Here is a 22834-nt window from a genome sequence, read left to right on the forward strand (position 1 = left end):
TTTTTCGATTCTAAATGTACCTGGAGAATACACATTGCTTATCTGAAAGAGAAATGCCCAACAAAGAACCAATTTTCTTCAAACAATAACCGGAACATGGGGGGGTTCAGGAGACCTTATTAAGCTGTACGAAACAACGATATTATCGGTGTTAGAATATTGTACTTTTTGCTGCCGATCAGCCGCCAGTTTTCATATTCTCAAGCTGGAGAGGATACAATATCGCTGTTTGCGTATAGCCATAGGGTGTTTGCATTTGACATATACGCTGATTCTCGAAGTACAGGAAGTCAGGAGTACCCAGGCTTACTCTTCGGTTCTCAGAATTATCTCTCAGATTTCTCATCCGTTGTTAGATCACGAATCCATTGGTGATTGATAACTTCGATAATCTACTCCAACTAACTCAGACAAGTTTTATTTCTGTATACCATGAGTACCTTACCCACGAAGTGCACCCTTCACTGGGCTCTACAACCAAGTTTGCTTCCCGAAATTTTGCAATTCATGTCATTTTTTTATCTGTCCACGCGTCAAAAAATTCCAGTGCCTCTTTCAAAATCAGAGATTCCTGTTCCGTGTATGTCGCGAACTGGGTGCGATATATCACGGTCTAGGGATCATTGAAACATTGCCCAACGGCCATTATTTCAGATTTTCAGAAAGCCTCAGCTCAATAGAGGCTATCCGCTCAAAGAAAGTTGATAAACACTTATTTCCTGACAAGAATAAGACAACCATTGTGTTTTGGTCAAAAAATTATTCAAAATTACCTTAGCATGAGTTCCCTCCCATTGCTCGATTCCGGAGAATGAGGAAGCGGACTCGCTAGCTAAGGTGGGCGCTTCAGAAGGAACACTTTTGACGTAGGACTACGTCTTTCGTTTCTATACCGGGGTGTAAAATCAAAGTTTCGAAAACGAAAGCGTTACGCCAGAGACCGAGATTTTGAGCGTTAATAGCTCCTAAACAGCTGAACGAAATGGTATGATTAACACTTCATTCGAAAGATAAAATGTCTACGCGTTATATACTTGTTACTTTTTGATCCAAAAACTTGTTTCAATAGTCTTAAAGTTGCTTACAAAACAGGCTATTGAAATCACCAATCGGTATATAAGCGAGCGCCACTCGGAAATTCACTCAGTTATAATTGAACAGCGATTGGAGCATGTTGTCGCTGTTGTGGTGAAGCTCTTCGTTTATCATGAAAGCGCGGATGAACGGTGTCACCAAGAGCCTGTTTGTGCACCTTAGGCCGAAAGGGAATCCATCAGGAGGGGAGTGATGCCACAAACGGTTCCGCTTGAAACATCGGAGCAGCCAACACACACAAACATACACGCGCGGAACTATTATCGTTTGGATGCCATTCAGTATCGAGAAATTTCCGGAAAGATTCAATCGTTGTTGGAAAATAATCTGCCAGTTCCCCTGAGAACTGAAAAATACATTCATGCGAAAGAGTTCATTTTAATGTTTTCTATCAATGTAACACTGCGACCAAATATTTTTCAATTAAGTGCTGTTAATAGATGGTTATCGAGTTAGCATTAACCACTGGTGGGCTTCGAGTATCGAGGAAAATCGGGAAAGAACGAATCGTTGCTGAAAAATACTCTGTCAGTTCCCCTGGGAATTGAAAAATACATTGATGAGAAAGAGTTTATTCTAATGTTTTCTATCCATATAACAATGCAACCATATACATTTGGTTTTGTGATTTTTCAATCGATCGCAATTAACAGGAAAGCTACTGAAAATTATTCTTTTTCGGCGAGGAATCAAGGGATCGAGGGATTCATTACCTAGCCTGACCTGACCTGAAAGATATACAGTTTGTTTGGAACTGTGAGGGAGGGCAGAAAAGCCAGGAGGCAGGAGACAGGAGGAGAAGAGAAGGTGACCAAGAGAGTATCAGCATCGGAAAACGGTTCCCCGGGAAGACATCGAAGCAGCCGCCACACACACTCATACACACACGGATTTTTTTTCGTTTGGATGCCATTCAGCATCGAGAAAATTCCGGAAAGATTCAATCGTTGCTGAAAACTAATCTTCCTGTTTCCCTGGGAATTGAAAAATACATTCACGTGAAAAAGTTTATTTTAATGTTTCCTATCCATGTAAAACTGCGACCAAATACATTTGGTTTTGTGATTTTTCAATCAAGTGCAATTAACAGGTGGTTATCAAGTTAGCATTAACCACTGGTGGTGGACTTCGAGAAGAATCCGGAATGATGTCATCGTTACTGCTAAATAATCTGCCAGTTCCCTTGGAATTGAAAGTTATGTTCAAGCGGAAGAGTTTATTTTAATGTTTTCTATCCACATAGTACTGCTGCGATCGAATACAGTTGGTTTTCTGATTTTTCAATCAAGTGCAACTAATTAGCAGGAAAGCTTCTGAAGATTATTCTCCCCCATCAGTAGAATATTTTCGTATCGAATACAGTTCGCGCGCGCAATGGAAAATGTTTCGCGAAAATCATATGATTTTCAATTATTGCTCAGTCGCCGAAAGTTTCAAACTCAAAGAGTTCATTCGCTTCTAGTTTGCCTTCCAAATTGCTATCGTAAACCACACCTTCTTTCGATTCAGTCACGAAAAAAAGCATACTTAAGCGATATTGTGGTGGTGAAACGCATTCATTTTTCGTGAGGACATCAACAAGACAACATCGTTACTGAACGAGTTGAACGAGCTGGACGGTGAGGGATCAAGGGATTCATTATCATTAAGAGAAGAGAAAACGACCGAGAGAATACCAGCATCGAAAATTGGTTCCGCTTGAGACATCGGAGCAACCGTCACACACATACACGCGCGCAACTCTTTACGTTTGCTGGTTATCGAGAAGAATCCGGAATGAAGTGACCGTTGCTGAAAAATAATCTGTCAGTTCCCCTTGGAATTGCAAATTACATTCAAGCGAAAGTTTATTTTAACGTTTTCTATCCATATAATACTGCGACCAAATACAATTGATTTTGTGGTTTTTCAATCAAGTGCAATTAACAGGTGGTTATCGAGTTAGCATTAACCACTGGTGGTGGACTTCGAGAATAATCCAGAAAGATATCGCTGCTGCAAAATAATCTGCCAGTTCCTCTTGGCATTGAGAATAACATGCAAGCGAAAGAGCTCTCATTTTCGAAGTTCCTCAAATATTCATTTAGTCATTCATTCAGAATGGATTCAGATTCAACGATAGTCCTACGTCACCATTGCGGTTATACCATATATATAACCCACTTCCTGTTTTTGAAAGGCAAATTGTTTATGACGAATTTTTTCACATTCCTCCGTCAGCGAACACTTGTAAGTTGGCAGCGCATGTGGATTGAAGATGAGTTCGGTCGTTGATTACATACATGTAAGTCGTGATTTCATTCGCGTGATATCTCGGCTAATGTCCAAACACTACAACCTAAACGCGCATCTTTATCGCATTGGGCTCGCAGCAAGCAATCTTTATGATTGTGGCGATGACTACCACGATATCGAGCATGTTGTCTGGTCGTGTATCCGGTTCCATGTTGCCCGCTCTCTGCTTTCCAGAGCATGAGGGCACAAAGCAGACAATTGGGATTCTCGTCCGGAATATTTTAGATAGCCTTGATCCTGATCTTCTGCTTCATCTATACATGTTCCTTAGAAACGCCGATGCCACCATTTAATGATGTTTCCTCCGTTTTATGATACAATGCAACTTGTATCCCTGTATCATATCTCCTCTATCCGATCGATTAACGTTTACTTAGTCGCGGCAGAACATACACATACTCTTTACAGATACACGGTCCGAAGGTTGTACATGCCACTCATTATTCAACAAGAGCCTAAGATTGTACCGCTCATGACAACTCTACACGAGCTGAAGATTGTACCGGCCAATGCCCTACCTTGGATTCCTCGAGTCAAGAAAGGCGCACCACAATAGATATGGGGTCAGCGATACCCCAATAGGAAGTATCTCGTGTCGGTGCAGAACATTGGGAGATTGCAACGTCGCAATTACGAGAAAACATTGTAGTACTAATCTCGAATCAACCGCAAGTAATCGGTTACATATTACTAACATAGTCTGTAAGTACGGTTGGCCAAATAATTGATTTTCCGGTCCCGTCAGGCTAACGCCATAATAGCTTAAATAAAAATACAGGGAAACTTCGATATAACGTACCCTCGATATAACGTACATTTTACCTCGATATAGCGTCACTCGATATAACGTACATTTTACCTCGATATAACGTACACATTTTCCCACTCCAAAGGAATAATTTTGTGAATATTGTTTTTCCGAAAGGACAATAAATTATTTGTGTGTTGATAGTAAAGCTTGATTTGGACATTAAACCAATCACTGTTTAGTGATTCCGGATTCTAAATGAATCAAATCTTAATCAACAGTATGAAGGGAAACATCATGAGAAAGGTTGAAATCGTCTTCTAGTTGAATTTATTCATTGACCTTGCTGAAACAGCAACACAATAAAGTAATATAAGTTACATTTCTGAGTTCTTTATCATGTTTCGATATAACGTACAATTCGATACAACGTACAATTTTGAAAGTAAAATTTACGTTATATCGAAGTTACCCTGTATATAAAAACGCAATAAAGGACTAACATTGAAGTGCAAATGCAATATATTTCAGCTCGTTTTATCAATACAGCAATAATTCAACTATCCATCTGTAAGGTCGCATACACCAGAGGAAAGATAATGTGGAAAACATGACCAAAACAAAAGATCAAGGGCCTACCACTCACTGACAAATTTTGGAAAGTTCCATAGAATTACTATGGAATTCGCTTCAGCGGATAATCGGGATTCTACTGTAATTCATTGTTGTTCTTCATATAAGTATCGACGTTTCACTTCAATCGACTGAAGAAAAATTCAAAAGAGGACTGATGCATCTAGTTGAACGGGATGAAGTGAACTGTTCTACCAATTGTGATCGTGACCGAAGTAACGTTCCGAACCGGAATTGTACCTCAGCAGCATCAGGATTCAGCAGCGGGCCCAGATACTACACAAATACACTGTGAGTAATGTGAAAGAAAGGATAAGGAATTAGGGAATCAGGAAGGTTAGGATTTACAAAAAAAAACACAATAAATTGTCGTCTTAGAACAATGGATACACGTGTGTTTTCCCTTCTTCTAACCCCTTTCGGGTTAACCTAGATAGGCTGTGATTGAGCCGACCCTGAGAGGAACCACAGAGTCCATGCGGGCAGCTAGGGCGTAACATGGCCTCTGTTACACAATATTCAGCGGTCCCAGCTTAAAACTTTTTAACCCAAGATATTTGCATCCTAAAAGATGGAACAATTACGTCAACAAGTAAGTAAAGAGAGTGATATGCGAAAACAGCGCGGCAAAATAACGGTAAAGGTTGGTTCACTTCGAGTAAGAAATTATTGTTCAGAGGCATACGTAAATCTGCATATATATATATATATATATATATATATATATATATATATATATATATATATATATATATATATATATATATATATATATATATATATATATATATATATATATATATATATATATATATATATATATATATATATATATATATATATATATATATATATATATATATATATATACCATACATATAACCTTAAATTTTGACCCCAATTCCCTATTTTTAATTGCGATTTTATTATTTTTGTGTCAAAAATATTCTAATAAATTTGTTCGTTTTTTCTACAATTTCAACGAATTTATTTAAGTAGTTCAATGACTGATGGCGTAACACCGCTTCATTAAACATCCATCTACAAATACACAAGTAACATCAATTCAACCAAAGCAGGGAGCATCTCCGACGAGCTGGAAGCCTTTTTGAATGAGCACAATGAGTTATCGAAATTCTTCAAATCACATTTGCTCGGATTACAAAATGACAATCACGCTATTGCCATCAACCCTGATAAAACATCAGCTGGAGAGCACGTGTGTAGATCCAAAGCACAAGCGCTGCTGGAATCATGAAAGCACGGTGACACGAGAAATTTAATGTGAAGAAGAAACAATAATCTGGAATTCATCGTTGACACACACCGCTCATACGACCCTCGCTATGTGCTTCTTCAATGGCACTAACGTTCCCAAGAGTTGCCTTCTCAACGTAGTACTACTTGCGTCATTTTTATTAGTAAATAGTTGAGAATTCTATGACGAACAATACGCCTTGAATGTATTCTGGAGTGGCAAGCTCAAGAATACGCGTGACTACAGTGCAAGTCAGAAGGGTTTCTTTAACGAAAAATCTCTTGCATAAACATGACAATGCATTGCGCTTTGGCCTGGCTATAACTAAAGCAGTGTCGGCGTTGCTCATGATAGTGTCTCGCAAGTGAATGTATTATTCCTCGCACCGCTTTTGTTGATTGCGTAGTAAGAATTGCAGTCGTTCAATCTCTACCTTCGCGTATATGTCGACCATAAATTGTTGGCACAGCTTACGATATCTTGAATTAGCGTTTCTAGACCATGTCAAATCACCATATGATAAACATAAAAATCCTTCGAGCGCGCCCTCTGTTTGTTTCGTCGCATGTTCAAAAATATTAAATCAAAGTGAGAAATGATGTTCATAATGAATTAAGTATCTGTGACGGGGTCTCGTTGGTCTAATGTTTATGCACGAGATTTTTCGTTAAAGAAACCCTTCTGACTTGCACTGTAGTCACGCGTATTCTTGAGCTTGCCACTTGGTCTCCATGTTCCATTTCTATGAAGCAAAAATAGTAATGGTTTTTCGGGTGGAATAAAAATTTAGCAAAATTTAGCATACAAACACATTCAAAACAAATTTAGCATCCAAACGAAATCGAAAAATAATTTTCATTCAAATTTCAACAATTTAGAATTATTTCCGGAATTATGACGATCAGATAGAGAGTAAATTGAACCACAAATACGGATGACTTATTTTGACCATTGTTTCGCGACAAGGCGAACGAATTTAAGAGTGTAAAAGTCAATTCCGATCGAATTGTAAAATCCGATCACTCATATGCATATATGAATATTGAGTTCTACAAATCGGTAAAGAGTAATAAAAACATCCATGAATAAAGGAAGCAATATGGCTTTGTTTCAAACTTAGATAACCGATGTGAATACTCCTCGATTGAATGACAACGATAAAATAACGCGATTCCAAACAGGCCGATTAATCAGCTCCATTGAAGTTAGCTGGCGTATCGCTGTTTTCCAATTTATGAACGAGACCAAGCTGTTATAAACTAAGCCATGTTGAAAATCACATGCACGTATTTTCTAACAAGGAGACAGCAATATATATTGATTTTTTATATTTCATTTTTTCTACTTTACGACAAACTTATATTACTTTTTTCAGTTGTTTAACTTTTAAAAGATCAAACATGTCAGTTACGTTAATGAAATACACCAAGAAACATCATATAACCTTTCGTTCAAATCATTTAATTCGTTTTTTTATCGATCACATTCGATTTATTTTAAAGATCGTTAAAATATTCAAACACACTTACAATACATTAGTGTGTTTTATTCAACACCCAAAAATTTTCACTAGAAATAATTTATTTAACAGAACAGCGTTTGCCTGGTCAGCTAGTATTAAGTAAAATTCACGAACAATACACGAACGGTCTGTAATTTGTTCACTCCGGAAGGCCGAAAAATAACAGATTTTCGTGATTTTTCCTTCCATATGTGGAATTATGGAAATATTGGTGCTCCCTTGGCCGAGTGGTTAGCGTCACAACTAACATGCCGGGTGTTCGGGTTCGATTCTCGTTCTGGTCGGGGGAATTTTTCGTCAAAGAAATTTCCTCCGACTTGCACTGTGATCACGCGTATTCTAGAGCTTGCCACTCAGAATGCATTCAAGGCGTGTTATTTGGCATAGAAATCTCAACTAAGTACTAATAAAAATGACGCAAGTAATACTACGTTGAGACGGCGAAGTTCCTCTAGGAACGTTAGTGCCATTGAAGAAGAAGAAGAAGATGTGGAATTAAAGTTAAGTTTTGAGAGATTTTGTTGATTGGTTAAGGTATATTCGAAGATGTATTTTTAGTTTTTTGAATGCCACTACATTGGTAACTATGCATTTGGCAGCTTTGGTGCGCGGATGCTCTCTCTCTCTAAGAAGGTAGTTTTTTTTAGAACCTAGTAAACCGATCTGGGTGGAATTGACATGTAAACATGTAGAAAAGATTTATCTAAATTGTTGCGTAGCTGTTTCGAAAAGTTCTCTAAAATTGTTAAAATGATTGTTTTTGTCGAAAATTGGTCATTTTCCCAATAAAAGTTAAAAAACCATGAAAAATTTAAAGATTGAAATATCAAAAATGGTTGCGTAACAATATAGATTAATCATTGTTATATGCCAATTTTAACCACATCGATCCACTAGAACGTGAGTGTGAATGCGACTGTGAACATTGTACAATATCCTTATATCCCCTCCTTTTCCAAAAGAAACTATGTCACCCTTCTAATCTCGAGTCGACCGCGAGTAATCGGTTTCCTACTTTATTAACCCTAGATTTAAGGAAACATGTTGATATATACTAATAAAAGTATAGCTAAGAGTTCGGCTCCTTTAAACCTATATAACGGAGCCTGTAAAAATAAATGACTTAAATAAGAAAAGATCCACTAGATTCTGACCGAGAGTGAGATTCTGAAAATCCATTATTTTTCGACCCTACTCTAAAAGGATAAATGGATCACATATTCAAAAAAAGATTTCTTGCCACCTATGCTTTAGGTTTACAATTTTTCCAGCAATTACTTGCTATCAGCAAAACTTTAAAATAGTTTTCTAAAAAGCAATAAATCAATTTAGATTTAGAAGCCACACAAGATTCATTCACATTATTTACATACACTTAAAAAATATAACATTCTGTATTATAGCATTCTAAAAACCACACATTTTTCAGGTTCACCATAAAAACGTACACAATATTAATTATATTTTATAAATAGTGATATACACAGACACAAATTTATCATCCGTGCACCCCTCGTGCTCGAAACGAAGCGCGAAAATCACGAACAAACAAGTGACGCAAACTTTCCTTGCCATGACAGCCTGGCTGAGTTCACACGCAAAGCTCACAATCGCGAATAGTAGTAGTGATAAGAACGCGCACAAAATCAATAAATGTGCAATTCCGATTGATAGTTATGCATTGAATTCACACAGTGCCAGTAGTATAAAATTTTCATAAGGATTTTCATTAGTTTCGAACCATCACGTAGAAAAAAAAAATATTACCAGCTTTACTTCTCGCTCGGTTCACACTTGCATAAAAGCAAAATAAGTGAGTATATCTCACGAAGAGAAAAATAAAAGGGTGGCGTTATTAGCTTACCACACATCCGACGGCGATGAACTCAGTTCTCACTAACACATTTCCGTTGTGCCGTTTTTCTTCTTCTCTTTCCCACCGACGATGACCGCCGCTTCTGATATGTCGTCTTCCTGCTTGTTCTCGACGGTAGCAGCAGCAGCAGCAGCAATTTTCCCGTCGCTTGCTGTTACGGGGAACTTCGATTTTTATCTTCACTTCACACTTTATCCTGTCGATTTGCTGCGGTAATCTTTTGCACAAATTGACCCAAACTCAAACCTTTCTCACAATCACTATCCTTCCAGTCCCAAACACAATGCATTCGGCCACGTTTTTCACGAGACTTCCTACGGTTTCATCATCAGAATAAACGCCTGCATTCGTCTGAACTGGATTCGCGCAAACCAACGACGGCAGTGACGGCGACCTAGCGATGGATTACAATTTTTTTCCGTCCAATCGAATGAACCACTCGTGAGCTCTCTGCTCTGCTCACTTCTCACCGTTATGAAACTCACTCACGCACTCACTTGAAAGAAAAGGCCGAGCGAAGCAGGAAGCGCATTTAGCATTCGGAATATTCTTCCCGAGCTTTCGCTCAGCTCACGTACTTTTCAATATTTCACTGCTCTTCAAATGCTAATCGATGTACCGCCGCGGACTGAATTTTGCACTTTCGGACGCGGAATATTCGAACAATCGCGCACAATCTTAGCCACACCAGCGAGGAAGAAAATTTCCTGAATTTGGGAACTAACGAAAATATGCGCTGTTGTATCGCCTCCTATCTGGCAGACGGATCTCACACGAGTATGACGATTGTGCTGGCTCACCACCGCACAGTTTCATCAGCTACACATTCAGCGGCTCTGCTGCTCGACTGCTAGCTGTTCTGCTCACTCAACCCGGCTCGCTCTGCAGCGGACAGCAGGAACGAACAGGACAGAGCGAGTGCGTCCATTCGTCGTTCATTGTATGGGAAATTGTTCTCAGCAAGCGACGCTCCACGGGTGACGTGTGTGACGGTGATGGATATGGCAGAACTGCAAGCGCCGCTTCACAGCATGCTGCTAGAGGTGGTGGCGTATGAGCGTTACATGTTGCGCATTCGCTCCGTTTGAATTTGAGGGCGATGAAACAACACATTTTCACGATATGGAGTTCGTTCTTGTAGACGGAAAATTATCTATCTCCAGAAAATGTGACACAGATTCATTACTCCCTCGATTACAATAGCTGAACTCACTGATTAAATGATACCTATGTATGAAAGACGCGGTTGCAAATATATGACGCAATGTGACACCATTTGCCGGTAATTCACGATCTGAAACAAATTAGGAATATAATGAGCACATGAATATTGTAATAAATTTTTAGATTTGTTAGATGTTGTTAATGGCATATAAATTTATGAATGTCAATAATTGAATATATAGTGTAGCAAAAAGAAAATCTATTATCTTTTTATAATGTATTATACATGCGCAAGATGGTGCGATATTAACTACAGGTGTGCTAGACTTTTTTTTTATATCACACGCAAAATTGCCGTCTTCAAAATTTATAACAGTTTTGTGGATTTTGTTGATTGAAAACGAAAAAAAAGTAGAAGCCTAAGGGCACGGACGGAAGTTTGACGTAGGACTGTGATTGTTCAGAACACTTTGTTGTGTTAAATGTATTTTTTTTTCATTGTTCAGAAATCTGTTAGTTTAACTCTTTTGAAACTCTAAATAGTAGCCCGGAAAAGGGCCGTTTGTTGTATGTACGAACTCTTAACCTTCGAACCGTTTGTAACGAATAAAGAAAGACAATAAGATTCTGGCAGGTTGTTAAACTGTCTAAATGAAAATGATTAATGAATATCAGTGGGACACATGACAGGATGGAATGGTATATGAAGTACAGGGTTTTCCAACTTTAAATTCCGAAAGTAAATTGAAATAAAACACACTTAGAATTCGAATTTCGATGAAACTTTTATTTCAAATTAAAGTTTGGTTTATGCCATTAGGGGCTGTCCACATACCACGTGGACAGAAAAAGCATGATTTTAGACACCCCCCTCCCCCTCCGTGGACAAGCATGGACATTTCTTATACCCCTCCCCCTCCGTGGACAAGCGTGGACATTTCTTATACCCCTCCCCCTGTTGTCCACGTGGACATTCCTCCGGTTTTGAGGAAAAAATCAAGAAATTCTATTTTTTCGCTTTAATTTCCATATGTTTATTGATAAAAATTATAGCCTTACCAATGGTAACGATTTGTCTTGAAATCTTCGATGTTTTTCAACATTGTCCGAGAGCTCATTATTTTCTTCCGAATTCCATTCACGTTATCTCCATATCCATTTTAAAATACCCTTTGTGAGCTTATTCTCGAGTATTTTTGTTAAAGCTGGCTGGCTGCTTGAGTTTTCAGAAAATCAGACAATGAAATCAACCACTTTGTTTGAAAACAGAATGTTCTCGTCTAAACATCAATGACTTTCGCTTTTACAGGTTCGGTAGTGCCTGATGGCTATAATGAACCTAGTAAAAACAAAAAATCTGCAGTATCATCGTGATCGATGATTCCGTGGACCTACAACCCTTAATTGATAAATCATGCTGAATATTGGCCTGAAAAATTCATGCCGATTCTAAGGAAAAAACCAAAAGCATATTTTTGTAGGCATACATCTTTTCGATCATAGATTAATGGATATTTCAGCATCCTTCATGCAACTTGAGAATTCCATCCTCTGGTTATGGATCGTTGATTTTCATACGTTCAGCTGCTAGCAGTACTTGTTGGAATTCATCGAAACTAGTTGCTTGGTAGAAGCTCATGATACAGATTTTCTTCCAGTCCTACCAGACCCAGCCATAACTTTCTTCAAGCGAAAACCTGCTTCGGGGTTTCATTCACTTGCTAAGATTTTTTTTAACTCAACATTCTTGTAAATGATTTGCCCTTTACAATTCGCTACAAATGTGAATTTTCGTCGCGTTTATAAAACGAATCGCAGATTGAGATAAGTCCCTTCAAGTGTTTTTCGGTAAAATAAACCCTTATTCCTGAATCCGGTCGGATTTAAAATTAGCACAATGTTGCGTTCTTTAAGAGGGTATTCTAGTCTAAAAATTTGAAAAAAAACAATTTTGACGTAGGATTACGTCTTTCGGGAACATATTGGGGTACAAATTGAAAATCGATAATCGAGCACTTCGTGAAAACTGTCCAATTTCAAACGCTTATTGCTCAGTCATCTCAATAACAATTTTTTATATTGAAGAAAATAATATATGTCATGAAACTAACTATCGAACAATTGAAAAATCTCAACCCTTATCCTAACGGAAATACCCACTTCTAATTGGTCGAAATTGACGACACATGCGGCGGGTCCCAAACAGAGACATCGAAACCAAGCTGCCTGGGGGAAATCAACATTGTGAATACATGAAAGGAGGGGAAACTTTTGTTTCTACCGAGATGTGTTCCCTAACAGACACATCAAAATCAAGGTGCCCAGGGGAAATCGGCATTGCAAATATATGTAAGTCGGGGGCATTTTTATATTGCAAGTAAGGTGAGTGACACGTTTAATTCTAGCAAATAAATTTAAATTAACTTTAATGTTGGTTGTTTCGTAGAATTTAATATCCATGACCGATCGTGTATTGTAAAAATTTAGCACAAGTGTAAGTGTGAAATTGTATATGGTAGAAGTTGTGTTAAAAATGAATTGATCTATGAAACAATTTATTTCTATTTTCATAAATAAAAACCAGATCGTGTTCCCGCTCGAGAACGGGTCGTTTGGTTTAAGCTGTCTGTTTTGTTGTGTTTATTTTCATCCAAGTAAAGTTTATACGGCGAGAAAATTTGGAAAAGTAACAACCAAACCAAACGGCCACCAAAACATTATCAAAGAGTTTAACGATGAAATTCTTCAAACATATCCAAAATCAACAGACAGCCTAACGGAATCCTACGTCAACTATGCGGTCGTGTCTCGTACACAACCCTCCTGTGACTTTTTAATTTTTTTTCTTCATATTTCTCTAATTCAGACATTTAGGAATATACCATAGAAGAGACTTTTTGAAAATCTCATTATTTACCATGTTATAGCCATTTTAGTGATGCGATATCTTATCTAGTACGGCTATAACAATTAACTTCAAACGCGTTTTTCTCGAAATATGTTTTTCAAACTGGTTTACACGATATCTCAAGTTCTACTTATCCGATCAATGTTTATATGTATACAATCTGTATGTATCTTTCTATCGCGTGAACCTATAAAAAATCATAATTTCGTAACTTTACTATTTTAAAAAAAAACAAGAAACTAAAAAAAAGTTTTTAACAGCAGTTTTTTCCTTCAAATTTCCGCCATTTTATCAAAAAACACATTTTTGACTTGTCCGAGGTTCATACGATAGTGGCATCTTTACTGATTCAGAATCTGTTCAAATTTCCGCCATTTTATCAAAAAACACGTTTTTGACTTGTCCGAGGTTCATACGATAGAGGCATATTTACTGATTCAGAATCTGTTCGATTTGTTTGTTTCAGAGAACCAGAAGTGCTGGAATCTTGTACGCCATGGCACAACTTTTTTTTGAACCCCCTTACTCGATCAGCTTCTAATTATGGATATATACTTTTCCGTTCAATTTTTTGTTTCATTGATATAACAAATAGTGATATAATGGATGGTAAACATATTCTTTGTTTTACTTTTTCGGAGCTCGAACAAACGTCCGAAATTTGTGTCTCTATCCCCCTTAATCTCATCGAGTCAAATCCTATCGGATTGTACAAATATTGCAACCTTGAAATCTGTAGTGAATCTACTAATTCATGTGCATGAAAGATTAATCTTTTCTTTTAATTAATCAGCAGTAGCAGCATGAACTTTCCAGACAACTAAAAAAAAGCGTATTACAAAAATTACCAGACATCAATGAAGAACAACATCATTGCAAGAAAAAGATCTCCAGAGATACGGCCCGTACACTCATGGAAGAATTTGTTTTTCGTTTCAATGTTCAGAAATCCTTGAGTTCTCGAAAACAAACCAAACAGTTTTGTCATCAAGAGCAAAAGCTGAATTCAACCCGCACTTAAGTCGTGATTTTTAATACTAAACAAAATCCAACATTCTTTGTGTTATTGGGTGTCTTTATCCTGGCGGATTTAATGGCCCTCTATTACCGATTGGAATAAATTGGACCCTAGTTCATGTGCGTTACCTTCAGAATATACATCTCAGGAAAGAGGTTCAGTCATATGAAAAAATATGGATGTTTGACCGAGCAGCACTCTCAGGCAGTTCAGTATTTTTATTGATGAATACTGAGTACTCAGGGCGGGCGTGAAGTTCAAAGAATCGTGTAAATTTAAAACAGATCTCATTCAATTTTGACTTCTAACTTGAATGTTCTACTTTAAAAAATACGTTTCCACGTGGACAATATCAAAACCCCGTCCCCCCTCACCGTGGACAAGCGTGGACATTTTCGTAACCCCTACCCCCCCTAAAGTTGTCCACGTGGTATGTGGACAGCCCCTTATGTGTGAAATACAACATCATTCAAATGTCCACCTAGGGCTTCCTCGCACACCTTGATCCAGAACAGGTAATTTTCGATGACTTTTCGGCACATATGGGGCGGTCATAACTTCACGAATGTTGTCTTTCAAATGTTCAACGCCTTATGGTAGTATTAGCAACTAGAGACTTGGGGCTTTTCAACAAACCCAAACTCGTATCGATTATATGTTATTTTCATGAAGAAAAATCGATTTGCATTTACTAGTTGCGTAAAAACACCCCAAATCGGACAAACCAAGATCATTTACTCTAGGTACCAAAAAATTGTATAAATCCACAAAAACTTTTTTAAAAAAACAAAAAAGAAATCCATATATTTATTTCGTCCCGATATTTTTATCCACATTTGCACAAACCAAGATGTAAATGTGTCTATAGAATGAACCGAAACTTGAAATTTGAAGCTTGAAGTGTATTCATCTTCATAGGTTGATTTTCAGAAATCACTTCGCTTTTATTCCTGTAATTTTAACGTAGGACTACGTTTTTCATTTTTGTACCGGGGCTCAAGTTCAAAGTTTCGAAAACGAGAGAGTGACGGTGGAGTGCACGGTTTTGAACGTTAATACCTCTTTACCGACTGAATGGAGTGGTATAATAATCACTTCACACGAAACATAAAATGTCAAAGAGTATATGATTGACACTTATTGGTCCAAAAAATCGTTTCAAGAGCTTAAAAATTGCTTTGAAAACAGGCAGTTGAAATCATAATAATCTAGCTCATTGATGATGATTACTTTTGTGGTGATTGGAATGTGTAGGAGAAATCGTCATCGTGAATACATGCAGGCTGTGATTTCTTTCACTTGCTTGCAAATGTGCTCGTGCAAAGAAAGATTTACCCATTCGGTTCTCATGATGCAATTGTATCCAAGAGCAACTGTTTCGGTTTTGCTTTCACATAGAATGGTCATGAGGGAATGATCGCTTGTAAATGCGCTCGAGCAAAGGAAGATATGCGCATTCGGTTCCCGTGATGCAATCGTATCCAAGAGCATAAGTTCCTGTTATGCTTTAGCATGGAATGGTCATGAGGGAATATTCGCTTGTAAATGTGCTCGAGCGAAGGAAGACTCGCGCATTCAGTTTCAGTGATGCAGTCGTATCCTTTAGCATCAGTTACTATTTTACTTCTGCGTGGAGTGGTCATGAAAACTCTCGTGTATTTATTCTCACGATTATGTATCAAACTTCATCAGTTGGTTTTGCAATACCACGCAAACCCAACGGTCCTTTTCTGGGCCACCAACAAGTTCGAAATAATTGAATTTTATGTTAATAACAATTTCATACTCATACTCATCCACTCACACACTAACAAGGAAAACTTTCAGCAATCTTTAGAAATAATTATTCATTTACTCATTGATAATTGATTCAGATGCAATTTCAAACAAATGATTACAGCGCCAGCGGTAGTCCTACGTTTACCTTGCGGTTATATCACAGATATAACCCACTTGTTTTTTTTTGTCGAATGTATTACAAAATTCCAACGTTCTTCGATTGTGTCTTCATCTTGGTGGAATGTATGATCTTCTCTTGCCAATGGAAATAAATTTATGACTCTCAGAATACACATTTCAGTTCAGTCATAAGAAAAACATGAATGATTGACACTCTCAGGCAACTCAACCCTTCTTCTTCTAAATAGTTCTCAGAGTGGACGGGAAGTTCGAAAATTCTTGGAAATATAGAGCATAATTTAGTTTTGATTACAGACATTTGTAATTATTATTGAAAATGCTAGAGGTGGGTTATATCTGTGGACGTAGGACTACCGTTGGTTTAGTGATCATTTGTTTGAAGTTGCATCCGAATCAATTCACATCAATGAATAGATATTTTGAGAGTTTGCTGAACGTTCTTCTTGTAAGTGTGTGAGTGGATGGGTATAAGTGTTGAGCTACAATTGATACAAGGAAGTACATAAAATTAAACTCTTTTGAACTGACTAGCGGCCCTGAAAAGGATCGATGGTTGGCTTTGTAGAAGCAACTGAAGATGTTCGATACATAATTATTTTTCGTTCTCGCGAGAGGACGAGATTTACTTCTTCTAGATTCTAGAGATTTACTGTTTTTACAAACGATTTTATATTTGTAAACGTATAACATCAACAACCCTCACGCGGAATCCAATACATAAACTCTCTGCACATAACGGTATGAAAACCAAAAATGTACGGAACCCATCTGATCTTTCATGCTATTCAAAGCTTTCGTGAACAACATTGTTACTTCGATCAAACAATGCGGTCAACAACATTCTCTATGTTACACCCATGAGCAAGAAGTATAGGTGGAGCAAATGGTAGAGTTTGCGAGCGTAGTGTGCGTGATAGCACGCGTTGCCATAGCTACTTCTCGATTTGTGACGTTCATATTTGTGTTTACATTCAATTGCCTTCAACATCTACGCAAGAAAGGCTAGTTTCAGTAGGTTCTTTTTAATTAAAAACATATATTTTTTGCAATTCCCGCTGAATGTTGGTATAATGTGGTAGTGTGCAATGGATATTTGTGGAATCATGTCGGAGAAGATGAATGGAAATGATATTTTTGTATGTCTTTTTCATACTCTCACCATCATAGGAACAAAGAAATTTTCATCATTTTCGCGATAATGACAATATTTTTCAAGCTTACAGTGTCGGTGTATGTAATTAAAAAACAGGAAGTGGGTTATATCTATGGTATAACCGCAAGGGTGACGTAGGACTATCGTTGATTTAGAGATCATTTGTTTGAAGTTGAATCTAAATCCATCCTGAATGAATGAATAAATAAATATTTGGGTGACTTCAAAAACGAGAGTGTTACGTTGGAGACTCAAGGTTTTATGCATCCAATATTGGATACAAAAAACCTTGTTCTGAAGAATAATCTTCAGAAGCTTTCCTGCTAACTGCACTTGATTGACAAATCACAAAACCAAATGTATGTGGTCGCAGTATTATATGGATAGAAAACATTAAAATAAACTCGCTTGAATGTAATTTTCAATTCCAAGGGGAACTGGCAGATTATTTTTCAGCAACGATCATTTCTTTCCAGGTTTCCTCTCGATAACCAGCAAACGAAAAGAGTTGCGCGCGTGTATGTGTGTGTGTGGCGGCTGCTTCTATGTCTTCCCGAGGAACCGTATTTCGATGCTGATACTCTCTTGGTCACGAGAGTATCAGCATCAGCTTCTGCGCTCCCTCACAGTTAAAACAAACTGATTGCATTTCAGGTCAGGTCAGACCAGGTAATGAATCCCTCGATCCCTCGCCGTTCAGCTCGTTCAGTAACGATATTGTCTTGTCGATGTCCTCAGGCGTCGTGCACAAATTACGTAACGCTAAAAATCCGAATTTTGAACCACCTCTCCCCCCCCCTTTCGTAACGCAATTTCCTATCTCTAATAAACAGAAAGTAAGTAATATCATTTCAGTATGCTTTTCGTGCGTGATTGAATCGAGAGAAGGTGTGGTTTACGATGGCAATTTGGAAGGCAAACTAGAGGAGAATGAACTCTCTGAGTATGAAAATTTCGGCGACTGAGCAATAATCGATTGAAAATTATATAATTTTCGCGATACGAAACATTTTCCGTTTTTCATGTTATGCATCCAATATTGGATACGAAAATATCCTACTGATGGGAAAGAATAATCTTCAGAAGCGTTCCAGCTAATTACACTTGATTGAAAAATTACGAAATCAAATGTATTTGGTCGCTGTGTTCGCCATATAATTAGAAAACATTAAAATAAACTCTTTCGCATGGATGTATTCTTCAATTCCCAGGGAACTGGCAGATTATTTTTCAGCAACGATTAGATCTTTCCGGAATTTTCTCGATGCTGTATGGCATCCAAACGAAAATTCTCGTTTCAGTTTGGCCTGCAAAAAACTTTTCTAAACTCTAATCCATCAAATTTGGAGCCCTGAAAAGGGCCGATGATTATATGCTAAGCTAATATAGCACCCTCTCCTTGGATTCGATGGGCCAGCTGAATGTCCTTGGGCATGATGTGACGCGTTTTGCGTGGATAGCACACAAATTTGTATCTTCGAATAAGCCTCCTGCAGCGTCATAACCGCGGAACTTTGGAAGCGCAAGTCGGTTTTGAAGTCCTGAGCAATTCCACGAACCAAAAGCTGCAAAGGTAGCTTGCGGATCAGCAATTCGGTCGACTTCCGATAGCGATGAATTTCACGCAAAGTTCCCGGTCGATAGCGATGTGGCTTCTTCATCTATCCTGCGGCTGGTGCGCTTATCCGAGCTGCTTTCGTGTGCCTTACCACTGAAAGACTAACTATCTATCTGCTTGGTCCCAAACAAACGAGTCGTCACGGTGCGAGAGTAGAGTAAGAAATGAACGAAAGCAAAGGAAGCGTCATTTTATAAACCATAAAAGTATAGAATCTAAACCCCACCCTTATTATATTCGTTGCTTACCCTGAGAGAGAAACGAATAACATCGAAGTAAGTATACAGTAATGTATTTGAATCCGGACACTTTGCGTTACATTTAATACCATACCGCAGCCACAACATTTTCTGCATGTTGAATTAATGCGATTGATAAGTAACTATCAAGAAACTATCAGTAACTATATTAGCAACTATTAATCGCATAAATTCAACATGAAAAAAATGTTATGGCTGTGGTATGATATTGAATGTAATGCAAAGTGTCCGGATTCAAAAGCATTACTGTAAAAAAGAGTTAACTCGACTGAAATTTTTTCGGTTCGGCCTGCAAAAACGAAATTAAACGCCCCCGCCGATTGCAGACTGACTTGTCGACCGATAGTTCGGTCGGCTTCTTAATCAGTACGGAGAAAAAAAGTCTGTAGTGTACAGCATAATGCATAGACGTAAGTATGAGCTTCCCCATCTCACATTCCAATAAGATTAATGGGTGGTGGATTAATTTCCAAGTGGGCGCGCTACATACGGATACGAATGATTTCAATAACCTGTTTTCGAAGCTATCATTAAGCTGTTGAAACAATTTTTCGACTCAATAAATAGCAATCATATAACTCTTGGACATTTTATCTTTTGTATGAAATGATTATCATACTGTTCCGTTGATCCGAAGCAGAATGAATCACGCTTAAAAAAGGAATGGATTTTTTCTTGGAATTCAGTCAGCAGAAATAATGCCCTTTCCCAACAATTAAAAACGACAAACGGTAAACAGTTTCATCAAAGTGATTTCTTCGATATGGGGATATATTCACTACATCATGTCATATATTTCATATTTTTCATTATGAAATCCATATCCATGGCACCTTCTTCTTCTTCTTCAATGGCACTAACGTTCCTAGAGGAACTTCGCCGTCTCAACGTAGTATTACCTGCGTCATTTTTATTAGTACTTAGTTGAGATTTCTATGCCAAATAACACGCCTTGAATGCATTCTGAGTGGCAAGCTCTAGAATACGCGTGATCACAGTGCAAGTCGGAGGAAATTTCTTTGACGAAAAATTCCCCCGACCAGAACGGGAATTGAACCCGAACCCCCGGCATGTTAGTTATGACGCTAACCACTCGGCCACGGGAGCACAATGGCACCTATCGGTATCGAATTATCATCGACACCACGATTTTCGCTAAATGCTCCTTTCAGTTCGGCCTGTAAAAAACTTTTCTGAACTCTAATCCATCAAATTTGGAGCCCTGAAAAGGGCTGTTGATTATATGCTAAGCTAATATAGCACGCTCTCCTCGGATACGATGGGCCAGCTGGATGTCCTTGGGCATGATGTGACGCGTTTTGCATGGATAGCACACAAATTGGTATCTTCGAATAAGCCTCCTGCAGCGTCATAACCGCGGAACTTTGGAAGCGCAAGTCGGTTTTGAAGTCCTGAGCAATTCCACGAACCAAATGCTGCAAAGGTAGCTTGCGGATCAGCAATTCGGTCGACTTCTGATAGCGACGAATTTCATGCGAAGTTCCCGGTCGATAGCGATGTGGCTTCTTCACGCTTCCTGCGGCTGATGCGCTTATCCGAGCTGCTTTCGTGGTGCCTTACCACCGAAAGACTAACGAGCTGTCTGCTTAGTCCCGATGAAACGAGTCCTCACGGTGCGAGAGTAGAGTAAGAAATGAACGAAAGCAAGGGAAGTGTCATTTTATAAAACATAAAAGAATCGAATGTAAACCCCACCCTCTTTATTGTATAAGCTTACTGTATACTCACGAATATAATAAGGGTGGGATTTAGATTCTATACTTTTATGGTTTATAAAATGACGCTTCCTTTGCTTTCGTTCATTTCTTACTCTACTCTCGCACCGTGAGGACTCGAGCTCGTTAGTCTTTCGCAGACAGCTCGTTAGTCATTCGGTGGTAAGGCACACGAAGTCAGCTCGGATAAGCGCACCAGTAGCAGGATAGGTGGAGAAGCCACATCGCTATCGACCGGGAACTTCGCATGAAATTCGTCGCTATCAGATATCGACCGAATTGCTGATCCGCAAGCTACCTTTGCAGCATTTGGTTCGTGGAATTGCTCAGGACTTCAAAACCGACTTGCGCTTCCAAAGTTCCGCGGTTATGACGCTGCAGGAGGCTTATTCGAAGATACCAATTTGTGTGCTATCCATGCAAAACGCGTCACATCATGCCCAAGGACATCCAGCTGGCCCATTGTATCCGAGGAGAGCGTGCTATATTAGCTTAGCATATAATCAACAGCCCTTTTCAGGGCTCCAAATTTGATGGATTAGAGTACAGAAAAGTTTTTTACAGGCCGAACTGAAAGAAGCATTTAGCGAAAATCGTGGTTTCGATAATAATTCGTTATCGATAGGTGCCATGGATATGGATTTCCTTATGAATAATATGAAATACATGACATGATGTAGTGAATATATCCGAAGAAATCACTTTGGTGAAACTGCATTATAAAATTATTTGTGTACGAATGCCGCAATCGATAGTCGACTCTAATTTGCGCTGGGTAATTTCCTCGGAGGACTCGATTCCTCCTTTGAGCATTAATAATCTCTTTCTGGCAAAACGATGTGGTATGAATCACATTACTTGAATGATAGAATGAAGAAGTTTTCTGCCAATTTCCTTCAACCTCCAAACGTATCTTTCTCCCGTTTGTCGTTTTCGCTAATCCTCTCTCTTGTCGTTCGCTAATCCTCTCTCACAACACCCATTTCTAGTTTGAGAAATTGTTGAGTAAACATTGTTTGCCAGTGCGCGTAGAGCGGGAATTCCTAAAGATTCATTGCACCTCTAATAAATTGCCGAAAGACGTGGTCTTACGTTGATCGCACTTGATTGAAAAAATCCAAAACGAAATGTATTTGGTCGAAGCATTATATGAGTAGAAAGCAAATAATCGCTCGAAAATGACTTGATTTTCGCGATGTGAAACATTTTCCGTTTTTCATGTTATGCATCCAATATTGGATACGAAAATTTCCACTGATGGGGAAAAAAATATTCATTGTTGATTGCGATTGATTGAAAAATAACAAAACCAAATTTATTTGGTTGCAATGTTATATGGATAGAAAACATTAAAATAAACTATTTCGCATGAATGTATTTTTCAATTCCCAGGGGAACTGGCAGATTATTTTTCAGCAACGATGATAGCAACGAGAATTCCGCGCATGTATGTGTGTGTGTGTGTGGCGGCTACTCCGATGTTTCAAGCGGAACCGTGGCGGAACTCTCCTCCTGATGGATTCCCTTTTGGCCTTAGGTACACAAACAGGCTCTTGGTGACACCGTTCATCAGCGCATTCATGATAAACGAAATTAGCTTCACAACAACAGCGACAACATGCTCCAATCG

At 38.3% G+C, this 22834-nt stretch overlaps 1 protein-coding gene across 2 annotated transcripts in view; it reads right to left on the bottom strand.

Moving 5' to 3' along the window:
- The window catches only part of LOC129775550 (uncharacterized), a 93358-nt gene that overhangs the window by 57555 nt on the left and 12969 nt on the right, over positions 1–22834 (bottom strand). For both annotated transcript variants that reach the window (XM_055780405.1, XM_055780406.1), the window contains exon 3: positions 9416–10721. The gene's annotated coding sequence lies outside the window, so the exon portion shown is untranslated. The remainder of the gene's footprint in view (positions 1–9415; positions 10722–22834) is intronic.

The sequence above is a fragment of the Toxorhynchites rutilus genome, chromosome 3, assembly GCF_029784135.1.
Source record: "Toxorhynchites rutilus septentrionalis strain SRP chromosome 3, ASM2978413v1, whole genome shotgun sequence".
Taxonomy (NCBI): domain Eukaryota; kingdom Metazoa; phylum Arthropoda; class Insecta; order Diptera; family Culicidae; genus Toxorhynchites; species Toxorhynchites rutilus.